This window comes from Motacilla alba, chromosome 3 (genome assembly GCF_015832195.1).
Source record: "Motacilla alba alba isolate MOTALB_02 chromosome 3, Motacilla_alba_V1.0_pri, whole genome shotgun sequence".
NCBI lineage: Eukaryota > Metazoa > Chordata > Aves > Passeriformes > Motacillidae > Motacilla > Motacilla alba.
The window spans coordinates 95,850,521-95,876,753 of record NC_052018.1 but is presented as its reverse complement, the minus strand read 5'-3'; the positions used below and the strand labels follow the sequence as shown (position 1 = coordinate 95,876,753).

Below are 26,233 nucleotides of genomic sequence, written 5' to 3'. Positions count from 1 at the left end.
TGGTCGCATGAAATATGTGCATGTCAGCATAGACACATACTCAGGTGCGGTTTATGCCTCTGCCCACATAGGGGAAAGGGCTGCGCATGCCAAACAACATTTGGTGCAAGCCTTTTCAGTATTGGGAATCCCTAGGGAGATCAAAACAGACAATGGCCCAGCGTATGCCTCCAAGGAGTTCCTAGAGTTTGTCCAGCAGTGGGGAGTGGAGCATAAGACAGGCATTCCCCACTCCCCCACAGGTCAAGCTGTGATCGAGCGTGCCCACCAGATGCTCAAACAAGTCCTGACTCGGCAGGGCAGTTCTGCAGTGTGGATGACTCCACAACAAAAACTCTGCAAAGCGCTTTTTACAATCAATTTCTTAAACTGTTCATTTGAAAACATGAATCCTCCAGTAGTATGTCATTTCAATAATAACAATCGGTTCAAGTTGTCACAGCGTCCACCAGTTCTCATTAAGGACCCAGAAACCTGGGAAGTCAAGGGTCCTTATGAGCTCATCACCTGGGGGCGTGGTTACGCATGCGTGTCCACCCCCTCAGGCCCCCGATGGATACCCCAGAAGTGGGTAAAACCTTTCATTCCCAAAAATCCAGCTCCAGCAGACACCGAGGAGAAACAAGCAGCTGTCGCCTCCAAGAGAAGACGCCGCCGGAAAGAGAAAGAAATTTCCTGAAAGAACTGCCTACATTCCGGTAGACCCATGAACTTAAAGACACTCTTGAAAAATAAATGTATTTTTTTTCCTTCCTAGAAGAAGAGAATCTACCTCCCACCTATCCTCGCGATGAACCCTGTCCAAGTTGTCATCCTGCTGGACTGTTCAAAGATTGGGGACTCTCGGGGCTTGGGGTGGTGGACTTCTATAATTAGGTCAATTCTGTTTTGTTAGTTTTTTTTTTTTTTTTCTTTTTTAACAGAAAAGGGTGAGGTGTTGTGATGCACTAGATTGTTATTCGGTTCTGCACTGGGTGTTGTGTTATACAAATGTTTCCCCCCTTTTCTCAAATGGTGCGTCCCTCAGATACACCTGAGGCTTGTACCTGTGGTCTTGTCCTTTGAAACCCCTCCCTTTTCCCTCCCCACTGGTGTGGCCTTCCGTCCCCGCCTCCCATTCCGCGGGTATAAATGTCCCTTAAGTTGGGCGTTCCCTCTCTCTCCTTCACCTGGAAACCCTACGATGCAGATGTCCCCTTCCAGCTAATAAACAGGACATCAGAACCACGTGGAGAGAGAGCGCTTCTCGTCCTTTACTTCGTCTATGTAGGATCCGTGCGGGCATAAATCCCAAGCTAGCCGGGGGGATTTACAGCCCGAACCCACGCGTTCCCTCACTGGCCAATTTGAGAAAACAGCTAAGATAGCCAAAATAATGAAATTAAAGAAAGAAGACAAAAAAAAAAAGGAAAAAGTTTCCAAAGTTTTGGCCAGATTTGAAGCCCAGACATGAATGGGTACGATAAATGAAAATTTATACAAGCAGAGGGGGGACTGTGAGATACAAAGCTGTGTTTCGTGTCAGGTACACACAGGCAGCATGTGTGCTTGTGATTGTGATATGTATGGAAACTGATCATGGGACAATTAAAGGATGAATTCCAAAAAAATAACTGAGGGAGTAAAGCATGGAAGAAGGCCTTTGAACTTATCCTTTGTTTGCAATTAACTTTTATAGCATCTGAATTAAAGCTTTAAGGATGTTGCTGCTAGACAGGAACTTTTTGCACGTAGCTAAGCATTAAGCAGCTTTACAATAATAACCTTTTGAAGTATAATTTTAGAATATTGCTTGTAGTAAGGAGCTTTGAAAATATAAGTTTAGAATATATGTAAAGGAAATATGCTTAACACCTTAGCAAAACAGTAAAAAGCAGCTTGAGAAAGGAAGATGAACATCAACCCAAGGATTGATGGCTTCGACCAATGGAAGTGGACATCACTGTTATGAGATTTATAGTCTTTGCAATTAAAAGGTGGGCCCACATCTGGAGTCTGGACTGCACCAGCTGGAAGACCTCTTTCTTCTTTTGGAAGTCGGACCCCACCATCTGGGAATACTCCTTTCTGGGGTACATCCTGAGAAAAACTAAATCACAATAGCATATAGAATTGTGACGTAAAAATTGGGAATAGAAACTGCTGAGAAAAGCTTATGTGCACCCCTATAAATATCTGTATGCCCCAACCATTGTTGTGCAGTTGGAGGGAAAATTTCCCCCACTGTACCCAGCGCTGTTTTTGATCATACTTTACCACATTAATTAATAAATTGATTGTTGCTTGAATATTGGCCTAGTCAAGCTTCTTATTTATAACAATACCCCAGTTCTGACATTCCTCCCCCCATGCTCCTCAGGACAGGTCTGGAAATGGAAACCGCCTAAAAAAGGCGCAGGACAGCTACCTGTCTCCTGCCACCTTCAGTCCTCTCCTGTCCCCTTTCCAGGCTAGTACTGGCCATACTAGCTTCGGCTCTAACCCAAGGGTTCTTTTCCTTACATTTCTTTACCCTAAACCTCCATGCACACCTACTAGACAAGATGGCGCCGGCTACATGGCCGGATCTCCCAGTTTGAATACTGTGGCGCGCAGTTTTCCCGCCTTAGCACACGACACAGCATCTAGGATCGTCCCCTCCCTTCCCCTCCTCCGTCTCCGGGCATCACCCCGGTGGCAGGCGCTTGCCTCGTGCCTATCCTCCTCGCGGTGCCGAGCTACCCCGCTGCCCACCCCGTGCCCGCGGGGCCAGTCCCTCCCGCGGCGCGGCCCGTACCTGTGGAGCGGGCCCCGTCTTCGCCTCGTGGTCTTCGCCCGTGCGGCACCTCCCCCCTCCCGTTTCTCTTTTCCAGTTCTTCTAATACCCATCCTGTGTCCCTTTCACCTGTTAATGAAGCTGCCCCTGCCTCTCAAATTTCCTCACTCTCCACCCCCTCCTCCTTGGGGAGGAGGAGGGCGGCGCAGGGCCCGTTCTCGGTTCCGCTCCGCCCCGCCTGCCTTTGCTCTGTGTCCTCCTGTCCCCGGGCCCGCACCCGATCTTCCCGTCCCTGCAGAGCCGAGCTCCGGTCCACCCGTGCCTGGCTCGGGTCCTATGCCGTCCGTCTCATATGCTGTGGGTCCCGTGGCCGCCGTCGCCAGGCTGGGTTCTTGTCCCCCGCCGGCACCCTGCCCCCCACTCCTCTCCAGTCTGGTCACTCCCAGTTCCGACGCTGGAAGTGAGAGTGACCCTGATCAAAACACACCCATTTTAGATACCCACAACCCCTCTCCATCAATAACCTCGGGGAGAGTGTATGCTTCAATATCTACAGGCATAAGCATCAAGAGCTACACTGAACAGCCAAATACAACACCCAAAGACCCTTCTCCCAAGCCTCTGAGACAGCAAAAAAACCAAGCTCATGTGGCATGGAAGAAGGAAAAAGACTGTAATCACAGATGTTCGTCAAAGAAAATGTCCCTCCACTACTTCATAAGTGTATAAGACTCCTTGTTCTATATGTGTAAATTTCATGTGAAGATATATACCAATGTTCAATTGCTCAAACACACAAATCATAATAAGAAAAAAAAAAAAAGAAAAAGTAGCCATAGCTTTTTAAAATAGCTATCTCTTCTGAGTTTTTAAGAATGCTCTCAGTTTTTAAAATTCTGTTATATTCTAACAGCACAACTGTGCCTCCTTTTTATAAGGGTAGTTATAAAATTCAAGTAATTTTGTCTTAAGAATAATGAGTCTTTAAAGCCATTGAAAAGCAGAGATGCAGAACTCTCTAAAAGCCTTACTAATAGATGTGCAGCACTCGTGTAACTAAATACAATTTTTTTTCTCTGTATGTACTTTGGATGTAACAAATCCATGAAATTGAAATTTGCAAATACTCAGTCTTTACTAAATTGTGCAGCCTCTTTGAAATCTTAGTCCCCACGAGCAAATAAATGGTTCCATGGCCGAAACACCCTGTGGCTTGGGGAAGCCTGCTATGCTAGCACCTGACTTTACCAGTATTCATGACCAAAAAATTAAGCACAGCAGATTTGTCCATCAGTTTAAATCTGACTGCAAAACTGAAATTGACTCTTGAGGTAGAAAAAAGAAAATAGCAGCCTCAGTATTGGCCCCTGGGGTTGCTACTGCAAAAACTTAAAAAATGCTGAGAGAATTAAAGGTGCTAGCTAAGTAAGCAAACCAATGCTACACCCTAAGCACTGGGTGAGCTGCTAACAAATGCTAGTAACACCATGCATGTATCATTATAAAACCAAGCAGCAATAGACTTTTTATTGCTCGCCCTTGGACTCAGCTACCAAAACTTTGAAAAGATGTACTGCTTTAACCTTTCTTTGTACTCAACATCTATTCATGCAAACATCCAGAAGCTGAAGGAGCAAGTAAAGGACTTAAAAGTTAAGAAGAACTCAGTTTACATTGTTATGAATAAGAAGCTTGACTAGACCAATATTCAAGCAGCAATCAATTTCTTAATTAATGTGGTAAAGTATGAGCAAAACAGCGCTGGGTACAGTGGGGGAAGTTTTCCCTCCAACTGCACAACGATGGTTGGGGCGTACAGATATTTATAGGGGTACACATAAGCTTTTCTCAGCAGTTTCTATTCCCAATTTTTACGTCACAATTCTATATGCTATTGTGATTTAGTTTTTCTCAGGATGTACCCCAGAAAGGAGTATTCCCAGATGGTGGGGTCCGACTTCCAAAAGAAGAAAGAGGTTTCCCAGCTGGTGCGGTCCAGACTCCAGATGTGGGCCCACCTTTTAATTGCAAAGACTATAAATCTCATAACAGTGATGTCCACTTCCATTGGTCGAAGCCATCAATCCTTGGGTTGATGTTCATCTTCCTTTCTCAAGCTGCTTTTTACTGTTTTGCTAAGGTGTTGAGATAAGCATATTTCCTTTACATATATTCTAAACTTATATTTTCAAAGCTCCTTACTACAAGCAATATTCTAAAATTATACTTCAAAAGGTTATTATTGTAAAGCTGTTCAATGCTTAGCTACGTGCAAAAAGTTCCTGTCTAGCAGCAACATCCTTAAAGCTTTAATTCAGATGCTATAAAAGTTAATTGCAAACAAAGGATAAGTTCAAAGGCCTTCTTCCATGCTTTACTCCCTCAGTTATTTTTTTGGAATTCATCCTTTAATTGTCCCATGATCAGTTTCCATACATATCACAATCACAAGCACACATGCTGCCTGTGTGTACCTGACACGAAACACAGCTTTGTATCTCACAACATCAATGAACTTTTCGGACAATGAGGGTTGACAGGGTGGGTTTCACCATTTGTTAAAGGAATTTTCGGGTTGTAATAATTTTTTTACTAATGTTTTCCTGTTTAGTTAAGTATCTGCAGAGATCCAATGGGGAAGTCTTCATAGTAAGTAAAAACAGGGGAGTTGTGGAATCCTCTGACTCCTCCTCCTCAGGGAAATCCCCAGGGCCTTGCCTTGGAAGAATATATCATAGAGTTTTCCCCACCTATGCTGCTAGAGGGGACTCAGCCCATGGTGCTCTGCAGCACTACTGCCAATCTACACTAGCTTGCCTCTCCTATTGGCTAGTTGACACTGCCCACCCTAATTATTCATCCCTCCTCCCCCCTACAGGTTGCTGCCCTTTGCCCTTTATCCACCCCTGTGCCCTCAGGTCACTGGTCACTGACCCCATTCTTAAGTCATGCACACCATAAGGTTTGGTCTTTTGTCTCTGTTCCCTTTGGCATCATGGATGCAATAAACCCTGGCTGGAATATATAATGCAAAGACCCTTCCTGTCTTTCCTCTGCTGAGCTGTTTGTGGCATGTGTGTGTGCATAGACTTGAACTGGCTGCTCTTGTGGCCTTGCTCTGAGAGACTTCTGAAGGAGATATTTCAAAGAAGGTTGCAGAGTTTCTACCACCCTGCCATGCTGCAACAAGGAATGGTGTGGTTCTGCCAACTGGGACTGGGGTGAGACTGCAAGGACAGCCCCGGGAGACTTGGTTCCCCTTTGCGAGATTGGAGAGTTTAGATTTGGGAAGAGGGAGAGGTTCCTTACAGATGTGATGTGGAAGCAACAGAAACCAGGTCATTCTGTGCTGCTTTCTGGTAACCAAATGGCAGCAATGAATGAAAAGTGAGAAACCTCCTACACCATCCAAAAGCTGCAAGGGCTTTACTCCTTACAAGTGATACCTGTTCTGGGCAAAAGCCCCTGGGTGTTGTTGTGAGCAAAGGGAACAACTTGCTTGTGAAGTTTGGAATCAGGGTCTATAGTCTTTATATTAGATATCCTGGAAAGGCTGCCACTTGCACCAAAAAAAAAAAAAAAAAAAAAAAAAAAAAATTCAATGCTTGTATAACTGCCCAGATTTTAAAATTCTGTTGAAAGAAGCTAGCTTGTTTAATGAGGCAGAAAAGTTACTAATGTAGTAGTTTAGTAGTTACATTCCTGGACTGTGCATATACTTACCCTCTTCTGTCTCTGTCAAAATAAAAGTTCTGGATAGATTGTTTTTGGGCTGCTGGCATGAAAACCAGTAAAATAATATTTCTGTAGAATGTAGCCTCTTCTGTTTTAACTTCTGCAACTTTGTGCTGATTAAAATAGAAGTGGAATCTTAATGGAAACATTTTACAGACGTTCTGGCCCAGAATGTTTGCAAGATGAGTTTAAATTTAGGTAGAAATGCAAACACAATGCTTGATTTTCAGAATTTATCCTACATTTTACACAGCTAAACACTTAAAGGTATTTGAAGGAACATAATTTTAGATCTGTAACACATGAAAATGTTGCCTGGAGTATTTTTTATTCCTGATAATCAGAGATAGAGTCAATGATATCTATAGGAATTGCATGAGATAGTATTTACTTATTTGAATCAGTTTTAAATCTGACCTACAGTCTGCTTCAGTAATACTGTGCATGTATCAGATTAATTTAGCTTGTATATTTATTCAATGTACATCTTCAGCACCTACAGCTTCCTCTGGCAGCGTTTTCACCTGCTTTTTTAAACCTGGCTCCTACTGCCTTCATCTGATACTCCCTCATTTTTCTTCTGTAGGAAAGTGAGCCTTATCCATCTTCTCAATGTCACTTGTGATATTTCCAGAGCTCTGTCAGGTTGTTTCCCTGCTCTGATCACCTTCCCCTTGGACTGCTCAGTCCCACCTTGCTGAGTGGAAAATCCACAGCCTCCACACTTGTACTTCTGTTGGGAAGGATTTACATGCAGCTGACTATGCTTTGATAAAGGAAACTACTACTGATGTTGAAGTCCATTTTGGCCATATTCTGAGTGACTTTCTACTGCTGCACGTCATAGATGACTGTTTATGTTGTCTGCATTGCTAATTTTTCGTTTTAACCACTTTGCTCCCCTTGAGGTGTCTTGGCTTCTCCTGGATGAGTGTCCACAGCCACATCTTTAGTTTCCTTTACTTTCTAGGAATGTTCTCCATATGCTGCACATCTCTGTGATGCAGAAAACCCACGGACCCTGCTGAGAAGCCTCCCAGGACTTTGTATTGACTACTGCTCCAAGTTTCACCTCCACTTCTACTCTGCCATCTGCCTGCTGACCAGTGACAAGCACATCCAGTAGTGCTGCAAGACGAACAGGACCCACTTCTGCCACCTCCTGCAGCTCCAGGATGAAGATTACTGCTTCTCCCATGTGCTGCAAAACTCGTCCGTGAGCCGCAGCCGGGGCTCGGTGCTGGAGGAGCACGGGGGCTGTGTCCAGCTGTGCCTGGCTGAGGTTGCCAGTGGCCAGAGGAACCCAGTGCTGATGGCCCATGCCACTGACCGGACCCCCTGTGCCTTCGTAGCCAAGCAGCTGGGCCTCGTCTGGGTCCACCTACCCAACGGCAGCTGGCTGGAGTAGCCTTTCCTGGATATTCAGAGCATAGTGCTGGCTACCCCATGGCTGGGGGATAAGAGGGGCTTCCTGGGGATGGCTTTCCACCCCAAGCACAAGGACAATGGGAAGTTTTATATCTGTTACTCATACATGGTTAAGAACCAAGTGGAAAAGATTATTTCAGTGAATTGGAAGATTTTGGCATCTGATGCCAACAAAGCTGACCCAAGCTCTGAAAGGTAAAGTTCATGTTGAATGCTACTGTATGCCATTATGAGAAATCATTTTTCTCTGTCCTTTTTCAACCCCCAATATCAACACAGGCTGGGGATTGAGAGCAGCCCTGCCAAGAGAGACCTGAGGGTGCTGGTGGGTGACAGGCTGGACATAATCCAGCAATCTGAGCTTGCAGCTGAGAAAGCCAAACATGTCCTGGGCTGCATCCAAAGATTTGTGGCTGGCAGGTCAAGGGAAGGGATTCTGCCCCTCTGCTCCACTTTCAGGAAGTCCCACCTGCAGTACTACATCCAGGTCTGGGGTCCCCAGCATAGGACACAGATCTGTTGGAGAGTTCAAGTGGAGGCCACCAAGATGATCAGAGGGATGAAGCACCTCTCCTATGAGGACAGGCTGAGAGAATTGGGAGTGTTCAGCCAAGGAAAGAGAATGCTTTGGGGTGACCTCACTGCAGCCTTCCATTACCTGAAGGGAGCCTACAAGAAAGATGGACAGAGATCATTCACAAGAGCATGTAGTGACAGCACAAAGAGTAAAGGTTTAGCTTAGATATTATGAAGAGGGTGGTGAGGCACTGGCACAGGTTGCCCATAGGAGTTGTGGATGCTCCCTCCCTGGAAGTGTTCAGTGCCAGGACAGATGGAGCTCTGAGCAACCTGGTCTAGTGGAATTTGACCCTGCCCATGGCAGGGCACTGGAACGTGATGATTTTTAAGATCTTCTCCAACTCAAGCCAGTCTATGATCCTATGATTCTTTCCACTGGCTGAACCTGCACATTCCCAGTCATCCTGGTTCAGGTGTGTGACTGGCCTGCTATGAAACTACCAGAATCAGGTTGTCTTAAGGTCACATAGAAAACTAAAATGGATTGAAAAGATGCAGGAATAAGGTTGTCTTCTCTGTCCATCTTGTATTCTTGTCTTCTAAAGAGTAGTAACAGCCTTTAATCTATTATGGAATTAACATCTGCTCTATGAGGTTTATACTGTTAAAGAGGATGTTTCATGACAGTACTATACACTTATTTATCAGGCATGTGTGCACTTACCCTGTCCTGTGCTAAGATAAAAGTTAGTTCTTACTTTTTTCTTTTTCTTTTATTTTCTTTTTTTTTTTAATTTTTTTTAAAGGATTCTCCTGGAGCTTGAGGACCCAGCTGCAAATCACAATGCTGGGCAGCCGCTCTTTGGTGTGGATGGCTATTTGTATGTATTCACAGGGAATGGAGGGAAAGCTGGAGACCCTTTTGGAAAATTTGGGAATGCTCAGAACAAGTAAGTAGGAGGGCAGGTGAAAGCTTTGAGCTTGTTCACCAAGATACAAGGTTTAGGAAGGAGAAAATGTGGAAGAATAGAGTGCTTCCTGAAAATGCTCATGCATCTGCAAGTCTGTCCAAAGCAGTATTTCAGAAATGAAAATCTGACATGTTTAAAGTCAAGGTGTTTAGAGAAAAGAGAGTTTTCTGGCTTAAGTGGGTTGCAAGACATATCAGCCTCTGGTTTATTTCTTTTAGGCAGATAACTTTTCCTTTGAAAATGGGCAAGGAGAAGAAGGGAATTTTTGTGTTTTCAGGTGGCTCTCATGCTGTGGTTTCTTTTCCTGCCTTTAGGAGCACTTTGTTGGGGAAAGTGTTGAGGATTCATGTGGATGGAAGAAACTCTGATGGAAAGCCTTATCGCATCTCTCCTGATAATCCATTTGTGTCTGATCCCAAAGCCTGCCCGGAGGTTTATGCCTACGGGGTCAGGAATATGTAGCACTGTGCAGAGGACAGAGGGGACCCTGTCACAAAAAAGGGAAGAGGGAGAATATTCTGTGGGGATGTCGGGTAGAACAGATTTGAGGAAATCAACCTCACTGTTAAAGGAGGGAACTATGGCTGGAGAGCAAAGGAGGGGTTTGAATGCTATGACACAAAGCTTTGCCACAACTCCTCCATGGATAAGAAAAACTTTCTTGTAGAAGATTACTGTATGTGTATATTTAGTGGACTATAGCACTGTTTTTCCAGTGTAAATAATCCAGTGTTATATATTAAATAAAATTTGTCTGCTTTTTAAGATCAGAAATCTCTTCTCCCCAGCCCTGCTGTGTTGCTATGGAATGATGCTCTGCGTATCTAGGGAATTCCCTGCCACACACTGCACCGGACAAGGTGTTTAAATTCAAAGCCTATGTCTTTTGTGGACAGTTTTCCTAGAAAAGCCAGGAGGACAATGGATTTGATTTAAGTAGAAAGTGATACTGTGTTTTCTCCAGAAGTTCTGAGCCATGACTGTGGCTAAGGACAGAGGACCAGGCTGATCCTGAGATCCTGAAACAAACCCTTTGACAGATGTAGTGTGTCCCAGTCAGCAAAGTGCTGCAGCAGAATGCCCAAAAGCTGTGCTCTGGGTCTGACGGTGGGTGTGATGGACAAAACTCACTTGCTGCCTTTAAAAAACAGAAATGGGTGGTCTTTGCAAAGCTCTTGGCAAAAGCATGGTAGAAAAACTGAGTATTATAATGTTCCTTCAGCTGTTGGGTAAAGACACCTGGTCTCAAGGTCATGCAGATGTAGGTGAATATTTGGATGAGCAGACAAGTGTAGAGTATGTATTATTGACATTAATGCAGGGAAAAAAGTGAAGACAAGCATAAAATTCTGTGGAATCTGATAATTATATATGAGAAAGGGCTGAATTCAATTTTAACATTGCCAGAGGCAGAGTCTTTATGTAACAAGTCTCATTACATAAAATGGCAAGAGCACGCTCATTTATGCTCTGTGTTGTGTCAGTGAACCCACAAAGACGTTGAGCTCACTTGCAGTTTTGATCTTTTTCCCTGTTGAGACTCACCCTGGATTGGGGTGACCCTGAAAGATGGAAAAGTCTCTCCTCCAACCTGTGCCTTCAAAGAAAGACTCAGTAGTCCTCAGTCGTCCGGTCTCAAGGTAGTTTATTGTAAGTTATCTAAAAGATTTTCTTCCTGAACTGCTGTGGCCCGTTCAGCAGGTCAGACAAAGGCACACTGCCCTCCCAGGGGGCTGGTGCCATCTTTTATATCATACATTACATGTTAGATGTTTATACTTTTTCCCCAATGCCTATTACCTATATTGAATGATGACTTTCTACACTAATCCAATCTGTGAGTGCCAACATCACCATGAACATGGAGGTTAGGAAGGAGAAAGAAGGATGATGGATAAAGGAAGACTTGCACATCCGATGATGAACAACAAGCCTCAAACTTTATTGATAGACGCACATATTTATATTGGTGTTAATAAGGCTAATACATATTGCAAAAGGCGAGCTCATTATTGGTTAGTTACTTATCAGCTGACTACACCTACTTCTGCATTCTTGTAGTAATACTGTTACGACTTTTCTGCTTTTCTTCATATTTCTAGCTGAATATCTTCCCTCCCTTTTCTACTGTTGCAGCAAGGGCACAGTGTCCTTGTCTTATATGGAAACTGACTGCTGGCTCCTTTACCTGTCTCCTTGCTTAACCAAGGGTATTATGTCTAAATGGCCTCTCTCAGCTAGCCAACTGTCCACAAAACTCTCCACAGAAGGAGGACAGGGCACGCCCAAATCCCTCCATCTTGCAACTTCTGACCCCCATGTACAAAATTTGGACCCCTGTGTACAAGGCTTAAAACCCCCCTGTACAGCACTCAAAAACTCTTCCCTTCACTTTGTGACTACTTCTACTACAATACCTAAACTTTTGTGACTTCTTGTTCTTCCTGCAAGGTTGCTAAATTGTTCCATGGGTCAGATTCAAAGCCACAGGGGTTTCTGGCTGCATGTCAGGGTCTCAGATGCTTCTGACCTGGGTCTGGAGCATCCAAGAATGTCTGAGGGACATTCTGGGTTCTGACATTTCCCTTCTCTAAAAATACTGGAATTGGTAAAGACGATCCCTGCTAAAGTGATTGGTATAGTCACATATAAATAAGACAACACTTGTTGCAGGCTGATGCCTTCCTGCATTGCTTCTTGATGTAGATAATCTTGGTTTTTTGTGGAAGCTCATCATGACAAAGCCTTGATAAGCAACCTCACAGAGAGGTCCTTAAAGCCCCTGGGTCGGTTCTGTCCCAGACTAAATTGCTGAATTACCACTGAAATGTCACTAATCTTAAACTGTGTTGGTCCTTCTAGTAATTTTTGTACCTGTCAGTGTCATTGAGCAACTGCTTTTTGATGCTCTCTGAAAGTAAATTTTCTGACTTTGTATTTCTGTGTGTTTGACAGATGACATTCTGGCAATATTTGCATATGGCCGCAGTGTGGGCAAGTCAGTTACTGAAGGCTTTGTCTACAGGGCATGTGAATCACCCAACTTGAATGGCCTTTATATTTTTGGTGATTTCATGAGAAGGGGATTCTGATTGTTTCCTCTGCAGGTCCCATTCTGTACCCATGTTTTCCTTGTCTGGGCAAATAAGTATATTGGAGCATCCCAAAACCTTTTGGGCTGGAGTAGATGAGAAACTTGGATATAGAGTAAGTCTTATGTTTGACTATTACAACAACATTTTTGCTGGAATCTAAACTTCCTCCATTTCAGAATCCTTAGAATAAGTTTGCTTTTGTTCAGGTCTGTTTCTCCAAAATCTAGCCAACAGTCACAGTCTTCACTGACTGCTTTTTTGTTTCAGTAATGCATGATTTTGACAGGAACTAATTTTGATGATGGAAACATAAAACACGGGGTTTTATTTTTCATCTAGTCAACTTATGGCTTTACAGGAAGATGAGAAGACAAATAAGTGAAAGAAGCAGGATATCTGGAAGAAGCAGGATATCTGCATTGGCAGCACAACAGCTTGTGCTTTTCCTGGAATGATCAGTTTCTAAAGCAAATTCATCATGTCATTTGCTGAGGATGAAGCAGGTAGGTACCATGCTGGCCACACCTTCAATGGAAATTGTACAGTCTGTTCTCTACAGTATGGAAAATGTGGAAAATTCTGTGGCTCATGAGGGGTGCCTGGAGAGCAGGCAGTGCAGAGAGGTTTGTGGCTGGCTCAGCATGGGGGCTGGTCTGTGGCTCAGGGAAGTCTCCTGCCCCGTGAAGCTGTTGCAGATCAGGTTGATGAAGAGCTCAGGACACTGAACCTCATGTGAAGCTTTCCTTTTGTTGTTGGTCTTTTGTACTCTTCCACTAATCAAAAGACCATATCAATGCAGTTCACTTTTTCATAATACCATCTCATCCTCACTTGAGTTCTTAGAGCTTCTCTGAACTTCTCCTGCTTCCTTAGTATAAATTCCTCAGTCTTATTCACAACAATCCACAATTCACACTGTGGATCATAGACCAGACTTTATTTGGGGATCAGGAAAGCCACTCATTTAAAAGTGTAGTGTAAAGGCCTCAGCACATGGGAAACTACTAAGGTCACAAGCACCAGATCTCTCACCAAGGTGGAAGTACCAATGAACACTGTTTGCTTTTCTACAGCCTCATAACAGAGTTATGCAATACAAAAAGAAGCTGTAAGTTTTTGGAAAGCACAGGTGAGTTTTAGCACTTGATTATTCAACAACAAAAAAAAAATTGCTTGCCAGGAAAAGATCCTAGATTGTCTGCCTGGCAAATTCTGTCAGAGCTGCGTGGAGATGCAGGCTTTGCTGTGAAATGTGTACAGTTTTTAACTGTTCTAACATGTGGAGTGAGTCAATGTGAAATGTCTCTTCTTCTGGTGGCCTTTTAGAAACCAACATGGTGTCAATGTAGTTTGAAAGAACAACAGCTTTGCCTCTTGCAAGATACTCTTAATTTCCCTTTCCCCTGGATATTGTTCTGGTGAGTGCTGAAGGGAAGGCACAAGGAGCATTTGTCTTCCTCAGTTACCAGCCAGAAATGAGAAGCTTCTGTCTCCCAGAGATTAGCCAATTTAGCTCTTGCTGAATTTTTTCCTTTTTGGTACGATTATGAAATGGAAAATATATTTCTTGCGTGGTCTTCCCCTCTATTTGTAGTTTCTGGCTGCTTCTTTGGTACAAACAAGTTTTGAGAAATACGTATTTATACTGTGATAAATAGGTGTGATTCGTGCTGACAAAAATTGAAACAGTGATCAATATTGATACAGTAATTAATAGTTGGAGATAATAAAATGGTTAAAAAGTAAAATGCCAGGGGAGGGATCCATCCCCCCCTCTTTCTCTTGCAGATGTTCAAGACAGGAAGGAGTAAGAGATAAGTATTACTAAATCTATCTGGAAAAAAGGGAAAACTTGGGTGGAAATCAGGAACATGTTAATTGTATGAGATTTATTGCTTTAATGTTAGAACATGGCATTGGCTTATACCATGTTAGTTTTGGCTTCTATTATACCAGCTTGGTGCGCATGTGTAATCCAAAGGTGAAATAAAGGACACCCGAGGAAGAGGAGAAGCCTTCCTCAGACGACCCCCAAAGAGTGGTGCGACCACCTAAAAGAGATGGTGGTGCATGCGTGATGAAGATGATGATGAGGGTGGAGATAGGATTGTGACGAATCGAAAATGGGAGGAGATGGTGATGGTACACAGAATAAAAAGGGGAATTGTAATTTAATGACCTTGTACGTAAGGTGGCAGGGGTCCCAAAACCCATGCACCCTGTACCTCGTGGTAATTTTTGCTTATGGGCTATTATAAGAACCAGATTATACCTCATTTTAACCAAATTGTACTGCCAACCTTTTGAGTGTATTCACTTTTATCTATTCTAAACTACTTCATTAAAAGTGTTGCTACATTTAATTTTGTTTGGTTTTTATTGTGATTGGAGAACTGAGCAAACATAACAATATAGAGCAAAGCAACCTTTCCAGACCCACAGAGACGAGGAAATGAAGGTGCTGCCTGAAAGAGAGCTGCTGGTTCTGTGTGGAACCCTGCTGCAACCAGGAGGTCATTTGGTGTTTCTGGGAGCCCACTGGCATGGGGCAAGGTGAGAACAAAGCCATTTCTTGGACATAGAGCATGGCTGAAGGGTAACTGAAAGAGTTTCCGTTTCTGACTACATAAATTACTAAAAAGCCAGTAAAGAGGGAAATGGAGAACTGGGATCCAGTGCAGCTGTGTGGTCCAGTCGTCCGATCTGGACAGCCCTGACTAGCTCTGGCACGTGAGCTACAGCAGAGGGGCACTCTCTCTGCTTTGCACCTTGCAGAGAGGGCGCCTAAGGCTCAGAGCCTTGCCAGGACTTCGGGCTGCAAAGGCAGAAGTGAAGAAGCAGACTCCAACAATGGGTGCAACTGGGCTTATTATAACAAAAAATCCCAAAGAAATCCCAACAGTAAAAGACACTGGGGAAGGGTTGACAGCAACTTATAAAGAGAGGTGGGAACATGGGTGGAGCTAACCCTCCACCCAATGGCAGGACAGGGGGGAGTGGAGAAGGGAAGAAGGACACCATTGGAGGACCAGTGAGGAGTAAGTTGGAGAGGGGCACCAGTCCCTGAACCAATCCCTTGACGCCCTGGAGAGAAGTTTCTGGATGGAGAGGATGGGTTGCCGAGTGATGGACAGGCTACCAGGCGGGAACATAACAAGGGATACTGTGTAACTAGGGCAACTGGGGAGGAGACAGAAAATTGACAGAAGTCGGGAGGGAGGAGACAAACCTGGGTAGAACCACAATAACACAGCAAAAGAGGGAAGAATGGAATAAACCATAACTTGTAGAACACAACATAACAATCCAGCTTGGGCACTTGAATCTAAGACCAGTTTTCTTTTTTCACTTCCATTTAGGTGAACTGTATTTTGTGTCTACTTCTTATCCCAGTGTCTATACACCACGTGGATTGCTCAACAAGCTCATTGATCCTGCAAGATTTGTAATTAAAGATGGATTTCCGTGCCAAATTCTTCTATTATCACCACTCTCCAGCTATCACAGTAAAAGAATGCCAAATACTACTGATACACTATCACTGACATCTGCATCCAGTCCTTGGGTTTTGTTTACACACTGTACCTCTGGTGCAACTTTAATCAGTTGGAGTGAATTTGTTCCTCATCATATCTGTGCACAGAGAAATAGGAAATAGAGTTCAAATTCCTTGAACATGGGGGAGAGCTAAGGATTAAAAGGATTGCATATTTGAATTACAGCAAAGCAATGTCTTAAAAAGGACAGTCCATATCCTTTAGGTCCATTATATGAAATATCTATAGTGCACATTAATATAAATAAAAAATAAATAGCACTCCACAGTTTTCTTCACACAGATGAGAAAATCCTGATGGTTCACGCAGTGCTCAAATAATAACTGGAGCCTGAACCTCAGTTTTTCCAAATAAAATGTTTTTCCCCATCAAGCAGTTATCCCTGCTAAAGTCTGTTTTTATGACAATAAGCACACTTATGTTTTGTTTTTTTTTTCGCCTCCCTAGCTTTCCCATTTTGCTAAAAACCATTAAATTATTTCAAATCACTCTGTAGAGTAGATACAGTACAAATGTATTTGTGCTTTTGCAGAGACCTTGGACACTCACAAAATGAAGAAAACAAGCTATGTTTTCTTGAGAAGTTAGATCCGAAGCTAGGTAGTTAACTCAAACTATGTACCATGGTGATGGGAACAGAACTTGAATCTTTTACTGCCCGAGGAGATTTCTGCCTTTAACAGCTTATCATCTGCCAGGAAGTGCATTTACTGTGAGGAACCAAAATGTAATATTTTCAACTAAAAATATTTATAGATATGTGACTGTGGAGGATTTTGTGAACAGCTGGCTAGCTGAGAAAGGTCACGGCGGCATAATACCGTTGGTTAAACAAGAAGGAGAAAAGCATGGGAACTAGCAATTAGTGTAAGACAGGGATGCTGTGCCCTTTGTACAATAGCAGGATAAGGAGGATGATGATCTTAGGTTAGAAATATGAAGAAACACAGAAAAGCTGTAACAGTATACCCACAAGAATGTAAAAATAGGTGCAGCTGGCTGATAAGCAACTAACCAATAATGAGCTCGCTTTTTGCAATATGTATTAGTCTCATTAACACCAATATAAGTATGCGTGGCTATCAATAAAGTTTGGGATTTGCTGATCACTTAAGTGCCACTTCTCTCCCACCGACTCCAACATGTGACCTTGCATAAACATCAAGAGCTTGAGCAGAATCTATTTATCAAAACAAATATATCTTGTTGTTGTCTGTATGCCACTCCTTAATGTGTCATGAAGACCCTGTGCTTTTGAAGCTTTGTGTCCATCTCTTCTAGAACAGGACCAGGCACTTACTCCTTTGGCTCTTAAAATGTTTTCCTGCATTTTCCAGTTCCCCTTGTTTGCCTTAGCCCAGATGGGGCTGTGTCAGCTCTACCCTGGTCTGTTCGCACTTTGCAGGTGTGCCCAGGCTGTGCACAGCTCTTTGGATCCTGAGCAGGCTCTGGAGCACAGTCCTGACACCTCCAGCTCCTGGAGCGACTCTGGTCTCGTCATGAACCTTTCACCTTTCTCCTTTGATTTTACTGCCGTTTATAGGATTTTTCCTGGGGATGGCTGGCTTCTCTGCTGGGCACAGTCCCAGGCAATGTATCCAGCATTCCCTGCCTCCTACCCACACGGCAGGAAGTATGCTGGCACGGACAGCAAGCCACACAAACTCTTGCTTCGAAAACATTGCCAGGGCCACTGTCATGAACCTGATGGCGTCTCAGACTTCCCGAGGAACCCTCCAGAAAAGCTGATGGCAGCAGTGCCCTTTGTTCCCACTTCGGCTTGCCTCTGCAGCAGTACTCTTGGAGACAGCAGGGTGGCACCAAATTCCTTCTGTCCTGAGCAGAGAAAAAAACGAGTTAGAATGTAATTTTAAAATCAGAGAGAGAGATGAAAGGAAAAAAAAAAACCAAACCCACAACCCACCAGAAATCCCCACAAGCAATGCCTGCAACCCTGCTTTAGTAACCTTTTTCAAAAAATTGACATGGTGTAGCAGAAGCACTTGGCTCTTGCCACTGTCTGAAGGAGAATACTAATCACAAGAAAATATGATGTCTTAGGTCATGCTTTGCTTTGCTTGGTGCTGTAAAGCATGCCAAATTTGAAGAACCTGCTCTTATTTGTCCTACAGCAGTTCCCTTGGTGGGTAACAGAGAACACAGGTGTGTTGTGGTTCTTTGTACCTCTCTTCCTGTCACTTAACGTGCAACATCTTTACCTCAGGGAAAAGGTGTTTGGTTGGTTTTTGTTTTGGTGGTTTTGTACTGTGGGAAGTTTTCAGGGGACAGAGAAGAGGAACACAGACACATTTCTTTGTAGTTGTGGTTCCCTCCCTCTGTGCCTGTTCCTCTACTTTTTCACCCCTCATGCTGCAGCACTGTTGTATCCAAAGAAAATCCCAGTGAAGGTCACATTCACCAGCTGCTGTTGGGATGGATTTTATGGCTTGCCAGCCCTGTGTCAGCCTCTTGAATTCCACCTGTGCTGCATTCCAGGTGCCTAAAGTGCTTTCATGCCTCTTCCACCAGAGGCAAATGAGAACAGGGAATTGGTGTATGCATATGGAATAAATAAATTTCCCTAACAATCTCTCAGATGCCTGCATCTGCCTTTCTGTTTTCCAAGGGGAGCTCCACCAGGGAAGTGTAAATACAAGCCTGTTCCAATGAAAACAAAGAGCAAGCGGGTACCATTTCTTCCACGAGCAAGCAAGTTGTCAGGCTTTGATTTTAATGAGAAGCAAAACATATACAGAAACTTACAGGCATGTGATTGAAACCTTCAGGAGTCTTAACAACTACAGCACTGAGCAGGAGCAATCCTGAAGTTTGGTTATCACATTTAATGTGATAATCAAACATAGCTTCTGCTGTCTACTTGATGCTGTGCCTTTGCTTAACCCAGTCCCTGATTTTTTTTTCCCTAAGTTTTCAATCTTCCTTTTTCCAAGCTGCATTCTGTCTTAAAGTCCCACGCAGCTGGGGCAGGAGTTACATCTTGAGTAGAAACCAGTGTTTAGCAAGTTGATATTATTTTGTCTGGGATTTCCAGATATTAGTGTATTATGAACAATTAATATTGTTAAGTCTACTAGAGAAGTACACAAGGTTTTATCACATTCTGTCTGGAACTAATTTTCCTTAAATACACATTCATAATTTCTAAAATCAGTAATTTTATTTCCAAGAAAAACAAGGGTCTTTTGATGGAATAAGAGAGGTTTATAGTATGCATTTCTTCTGTCATAATTTCAGCTGTTTTTCTTGACTACAGGTGTAATAAGTGTTTCTCTCAGTCATATATCTCTGAATTAGCCTTTTGCCTTAAAGCAGGAAGGCTGAACCATGTTAATTACTTTCCTCAGAGACTGTCCTTGAGCTGCTAAATGAACCTTCAACAACCATGCCTCCAAAAAAACTTTCTACCCTCACTGCAGCCACACCAAGAGTTTCTTCTAAGAAAGCAAAAAAGACCCCATCCACCAAAATAAAAGCATCAACAGCAAAACCAGCTCCATCTGGTAAAGAGATACAGAGAGTCAAAGCTGAGGCTAAGCCTCACAAGGGAAACAAGACTGGACACAACTCCAGAACTGCACCACCACCACCTTTGCCAAAAAAGAAGAGCTCCCACCTAGCCAGAATCAAGGAGGTTCTTCCAAAGAAAGCAACACTACCTAAGGGAAAAGTGGAGGAGATAACCAAAACATCTTTTGAAGCTCAGTGATATCCCAGAAAAAGCAAGTAGCCTAAAAAATGGTGAAACAAATTGTTGAATAATGACCAAATAAAAGAGATTTTGGCTGACTTGTTATGGCATGCTCCCAGGTATGCCCTATTTAATGGCAGTGTTAGCAGTCTCTACCTATAGTCTATTAAACATATTAAACTTTAACAGCACCAGCTTCCAAATCCTGCTGTGATGTCCTTTTCTGACGTAAGTGGTTATGAGAGCCAGTGGTGGGCATTCTGATAAGATTTGGCTGTGTACAACTGTCTTAATAAATCTGACTCTAAATTTCAGGACTTTATTCTTCTATTGAAGAATATGGAATAGACATGTCAATTACCCCACCTTTATTTATTTTTTTTTCATTTAGCTGAAATGCAGGGAAAAGTGTGTTTCAAGAGTAGTTGTCTTTCAGACAATGAAATTAGATTGTATTTTTTTGAAGGAGGACTACTAAGATGCTCAGAGGGCTGGAGCACTTCTCCTATGAGAGAATCAGGGTTGTTCAGCCTGGAAAGGAGAAGGCTCCAGGGAAATCTTACAGTAGCCTTGTAGTCCCTGAATGAGGCCCACAAAGAAGCTGGAGATGGAGTTTTTACAAGGGCAGGTAGTGACAGGACAAGGGGGAAAGGCTTCAAACTGACAGAGGGGAGGTTTAAATTAAATATTAGGAAGAAAATCTTCACTGTGAAGGCAGTAAGGCACTGGCAAAGGTTGCCCAGAGAAGTTCTGGATGTCCCATCCTTGGAAGTGTTCAAAGTCAGGTTGGATGGAGCTCTGAGCAACCTGGTCTAGTGGAAGGTGTCCCCACCCATGGCATGGGCTTGGAGTGTGATGATGTTTAAAGTCCCTTCCAGCCCAAGTTATTGTATGAATATTTTTCCAAGGTACGGCTCACCTGCAGCTTTCATAGGGTCCCATAAGGGCTGGAAATGTCCAGCAACTCTGAAACACCAACACAATCAAAGCACTAGAAGCCAAGCAAACCCCCCAAAACCCCGTGTTAGAGCCGACCCACGGGATGGAACCATCCTGCGACTCCAGATCCCACGCGGTGGAAGCGGCACCGTAACAACCCCGATGTTCAGATCCAGGGAAATGAAAATGATTGATTTGGGAAGCAGAACCGGGACCGCCCTTGCGCTCCTGCCCCCGGAGGCAGCCGAGCCCACGTCGTCAGTTTGGAGCTCCGATGCTTCGTTCATCTCCCACCACCGCTCTCTTGCAGGCGCCGTGCCAGGATGCAAAAGGAGACCCCCGCCGCTCGCTCTCCCCGGAACCCTCCGGCTCGGTCACGGGAGAAACAAGAATAAAACAAGCACGAAAATCCTCAAAGGCCCCAGCGAGGATCGAACTCGCGACCCCTGGTTTACAAGACCAGTGCTCTAACCACTGAGCTATGGAGCCACACACCGCAACATGTCTTACCAAGAGGTCCTCTTCGTGTGCAGGGCAGACTCCCCGGCGGTGCTGCGGGGTTCCTGCCCTCCGCCAGGGCTGGGCCGGGGGCAGCCCCTTGGAGCCCTCTGTGGGCGCCGCACCTGCGGCACCCTCAGGGTCGAGCTGGGCCTCTGGAGGTCCTCCGGGAAAAAGCTGCTCTTGGCGGGGGAGGGAATCCAGCTCCCGAGCCACCCTCGCGACGTGACCCGAGGGTGGCAGGGGACCCTTCCCGCACTGATGAGGGGGCGGGCGCACCTTCCGCGGATTGAGAGTGGACGTGCCTTGGAGAGGGCAGTTTCGGTGGCACAGCGGAGAATTGCTCCCAGGAGTGACTCCCGCTCCTCCCGGGCATTCTCCCACGCTGAGAGGGAGGGAGCAGCCGCAGCCTGAGTCGAAGATTTGGGAGGTGAGACTGCACAACACCTGGTTTTGTGCGGAGCGGGGAGACAGTCACTTTAAGCAGATGATAGCTCCGTGTTGTAGTTCTTCTCAGCTTTTGTGAAAACACTGTTGCACAAAAAGTGGTTTAACTCTTGCGGATAAGCTACACGTCTCGTTTGACTGGGGTATGAACCCGACAGCAAGACCGGAAGTGTGGAGTCTTCATTTTTTGATTTTTACTATGGAAGTGGAAGGCATTTGAGGATTTTTCTCCTTTTCTTTGCATAAAAGAACCAATCTGTCACATGCTCCATGAAAGCTTAGGTGAAGGTGAGAATGTGAGCTGTGCAAAGGAAGCAGAGAGACTGTGGAGTTATAAATCCTGCAGCTCTGCTGTACACCAGTCACATTCTAGAAAAGCAGACATGATTTGCTGGGTGCAAGCCTCAAGCTGTGTGTGACACTAGTAAAGTAAAGCTCCTTGAAATGAGAATAGACAGAAAAAGCTTCATTAAGGAGCTAAAGACCTTTCATCCATCCCACACTCCACAAATCATGAACTAGGTAAATTTCCTCTTTTTTTTTTCTTTTTTTTTTTCTTTTCCCCTTGAGTTTTATTTCACCTTCTCTTTAGAAATGGATATGATCTCTGTGAACAGACTAGATCAGTTCCAGTGAACTCTGTCTTGCTGTTTATGTAAGGAACTAAAATTACTTTGAAATATCTGCTTTTGACTTCGAATGTGGCAGCTGATAAATTAATGAAGTTTCACATTTCTTTGGATGCTTTTTTCCCCTTTCCTTTGAAGATAGTAACTCTTTAGAAGATCTACAGCTCTTCCAAAGAAGGCTAAAATGTCTGTGGTGAGTGTTCTGCTAATGCCTCAGGGAACTAGAGTATAAGCATAGATTGTTTTATAACCTTCAAGTAGGCAGGAGCAGAACTGTCTTACACTTTTCATGCTATAAGACAAGCCTACCTTCATCAGCCTAACACAGCTGAGCAGCAGGGTAAAATGTATTCTGAGAGCAGAACAGTGTTCAAACAAGTTTTCTGTGATAACATGGCTACTTGCCACTATTGGGCTTTTAAACTTAGGTGCAAATCTGTAACTATTGTGATTGCCCTGCTTCCAGATGCCTTTTGCTGCCTGCTGAGAGCTCCCTACAAGGTTGTCTGGGCTTGAAGGGCTGTGTCAGAGTGCTTCTTAGTCAGATAGCCTGGGTGGGATTCAGGAGATGTGGTGGTGGTACTATGCTACCAGTAAGCCTCTTGGCTTCTCCTTGTAATGAAAATGAAGAAATGAGACACTTCTGGGATGTAATTCATCTCACCTGAAGGTAAACTGTACCGGGCCCAGGGCCTGCAAGGCCGCCCTGGCGGTCAGAAGCCTAAGATAGGAAATGCTGAGTCATGATGACTGGACCTTAGAAACCCCTCTCCCTGCCTCCAGACCCTTGCTTATCTCTCTGTAAGACTATAGGTCACTTTTCTTTTGACTCTTACTATTGAACAATTCCTAAAACCCCTGTAACCTATATAAAGAGCTACTTTTGCTCAGTTTATTAGAAGACTCTGTCCCTGAGACCTTCGCAGAGGCTGCCAATAAAGACAATCCTGTGGAACTTCATACAGCACTTCTCTCTCTCCCTGCATCTGCCTAAGGCACTTAGCAAGCAAAAACCTGAAATCACAAAATGACCTGATAATCACTAGAGCTGATATCACCTAAGCTTGCTAAGGTCGCCTGCGGCTAGGAGCTACCTGGGAACTTGGACAGGCTGTGGTGAACAGGACTGTGCTATCTGGACCCGTTGCAGCCCGCTGGGGATATCCTGAAACCTGGCGGAGGCCGCATTAGTAAACCTCTACAAAAAGTCATCCGAGTCCTGGTCTAGAGGTGCCTGTTCCTCAGCTGGCTGTGAAGGGAGTCGATGCAGCCTTCTCAGGAACTTCCACAGCTTCAGTTATAAATGGTAATTTAGTGGAAATACCACAACAGGTTATTTCTTCCAATTTTTAAAATCTTGTTTTAGCTCATGTTTTGTATTCAATGTTTCAAAGTGGATCATTCCTGTGCAATATGAAGAGCAATTATTTTTCTAAGGATTAATTGGGTCAAAACTGCGGAACTACATCTAAAGAAGACTCTGATTCTTTCTGCAGCTAGACCCACACATATGTGAGAATTAAGCATTTAAGCAATAAAATGCCTGTCTAGTCTGCTGTTCATGACTGTTGAAAGCCACTAGGTGGAACCTAAGGACTGCATCAAAAGATTAGGAAAATAATTTTAACAGACTTCAAATGCTGAAAAGAGTGAATTTTTACCGTGCAGGTTTTTAAGAAAGATCTGTAGGATGACTGACCTTTAAAGGTGTGCCAGACATCTAAATATGCACATTTATATATGCTCTCTAAACTTTCTTCTCTAGGCCCAGACTGAGCACCAAGCTAGAAAATAGGGTGGTTAGTGTAAGAATAGGCATGGTCTTGCTGAGTCTGGAGCAAGGCTGTTATTAAAAATGGATTTATTTATTCCTGATTAGCTCCCTGACTGTCCCTAACAGCCTCACTGGACAAGCCAGTGTTTAGCTCTGTGTAAAACAGGTGTCAGCCCACAGATGTCATCTGTGCTGCTGTGAGTTCTTGCCCATCTCGTTAAGCACAGTGAGCTAATCCCAAGCACATTCCATGATTTTACTGCCATATCTTGCATTCAGGGGAAGAGAAAGGAATGACTCTTCAGACAGCTGGTCCAAGGAAATTATTGGAAATGCTTGGAAATTCTCTTGCACGGCTGTATTCCGTTTTCCACACTCCTTTGCCTCAACTGCCACCCAGTTCCTTGCTATGTTCAGTTTTACTGGTGTTTCTGTTACAGTTTACTGGTGTTTCTGTTACCCTGTTTACAGGGTTCAGTTCTTTGCTGCACAAAGCAGCTTTGGGCTGCAATAGTATAAAATAAATAGCAGCCAATGTTTCCTCTGCAGACCTGGTGTGCTTCCTAACAGGTTGTCACGCTTCCCCACCTTTGTCCTCCATGCATCTGACTCTGTGTCCTGAGGGAAGTTTGGTGCACCTGGGATTATCTCAGCAGAGGTACAGATCAGCAAAACTGGCATGCTTGCCTTTCCTTGTTCACCTCTGGGAGAAAGGAATTGCAGCACAGCTTCAGTCCTCATGTAAAATGGAACATTCTGTGGGTTTTAATTGTTTGATAGGTTCAGCACTGTTGGTTTTCTTTCTTAAAGAAACTGTACTAATCTAAAGGTGTCTGAGTTTAAAGCAATTCATTTTAGTTGGCAAGTGCTGGTGGATTACTTTGTCTTGTGCAAATAAAAGGGTTCTTTGAATAAAATATTATCAAAATCAGGGAAACACTTCCTGCTGATTTTGGGTGGCTTTTGGAGGCAGTCCATGGGGTATTTTAGGCATGTAATAATCTCAACATTTGGTTGAAGCCTGCCTTGTTTTCTGAATGTGAACCTTTCCAAGTCCTGTTTAACTGAGATGTGCCTCAGAAAGTGTCACGTGGTTTTGCAGTTTTGACCCAATCAAGCCTTAAAAAAATCATTGCTTTTCACATTATACAGAAATGATCCACTTGTCTTTGAAACATTGGATACAAAACATGAGTCAGAATGAGATTTTAAAAACAGAAGAAATAACTTGCTGTGGTATTTCCACTAACAATTGCCATGTATGACAGAGCTATAAAGGCTCTTTCCAGGTTTTAGCTTGTGCATTGCTTGCACCGCTACTCCCAAGTAGCATGAGAAATCATAGTGTGCACCTTTCCTCTTCCCTGAAAACTCTGCTTTTCATGGGAAAGAAGTTCAAACATGCAACAGATACGGTGCCCTTCCAAATGAAGTTTGGCAGGCTCAATACTCTTTTTTTGGACACACATCCATTACCACATATCAAAAAATCTTGCCTTTTTAACAGTGTTTTTGTGTGGCTTTGAAGAGAGAAAGAGATTGATGTTTCTGTGGAAATTTGTTTTTTTTTTTTTGTTTCTCAAAAAGGTGACAGAGCACACAAGGGAACTGAGACAATCAGAATCCCCTCATCTCTATTTGCTTGTAGCTCTGTTCACGTAATGGGTGTCCATTCATGGGGTTCATGTTGTGGTGTCCATTGCTGGTATTTGAGCATCAGTAGTTTTCTGTGGAGAAGCATCACTATTCCCAGGTCTTATTCCAGGGCAGCAGTTCTGTCTCTGCCTCATTGTCCTCTCCAGCTGTGTTTTTTCTTAATGCAAGGGATCCAAACAGAAGAGATGTTGGCTTCAAATGCTTTATGATTTGATCTTCCTGGAACTAGAAAGGAGTAATTGAATTTTCTTTGCTTCAGGGTTATTTCTCTGATCCAGACCAGATTTGAAGCTATTTATTACAACAACTTCACACACCATATCCAGTGGCACTTAGCTGCCACACTGCACCCAGTGGTGGAGGTGGCAAAGCCATCTATTACAGGAAAAGGGTCTGGAAAGTTTGGTAGGAAGCACCTTTTCATCAAATGAGATAAAATAAAATATAAATAACTCAGCAAAGTAGTGAAAGAGCAAAGTATATTTTATTCTAGTTTTAGAAAAAAAAACAAACAACCTTGT

General features: G+C 43.7%; 1 non-coding gene across 1 annotated transcript; it reads right to left on the bottom strand.

Annotated features, from left to right (window-relative positions):
* Positions 1 to 21,124: 21,124 nt before the first annotated feature.
* TRNAT-UGU lies at positions 21,125 to 21,197 on the bottom strand. Its single transcript has one exon. It is a non-coding gene; the product is annotated as a tRNA-Thr (tRNA).
* Positions 21,198 to 26,233: the final 5,036 nt, after the last annotated feature.